We start from the raw sequence: 232 nt of genomic DNA, 5'->3' as shown, positions 1-232 counted from the left end.
ATTCTGCATCCATCTTGCCAAGTCACCCTGGGTCCCCTGAGCTTGTCACTTCTGTATCAGCCCCCCAGGTGGGACCCCGGGCAAAGGTCGAGCTAAAATCCATATAAATTACATTAACTACACTACCCTCATCGGCTCCCCTGGTCACTTCCTCTGACAGTGCGGCGCTCCCTCAGCGCTGACCCTCCGACAGTGCGGCGCTCCCTCAGCGCTGACCTTCCGACAGTGCGGC

This window comes from Rhincodon typus, chromosome 48, assembly GCF_021869965.1.
Source record: "Rhincodon typus isolate 14 chromosome 48, sRhiTyp1.1, whole genome shotgun sequence".
NCBI lineage: Eukaryota > Metazoa > Chordata > Chondrichthyes > Orectolobiformes > Rhincodontidae > Rhincodon > Rhincodon typus.
The sequence above is the reverse complement of the archived record's forward strand: the minus strand, read 5'-3'. Positions refer to the sequence as shown.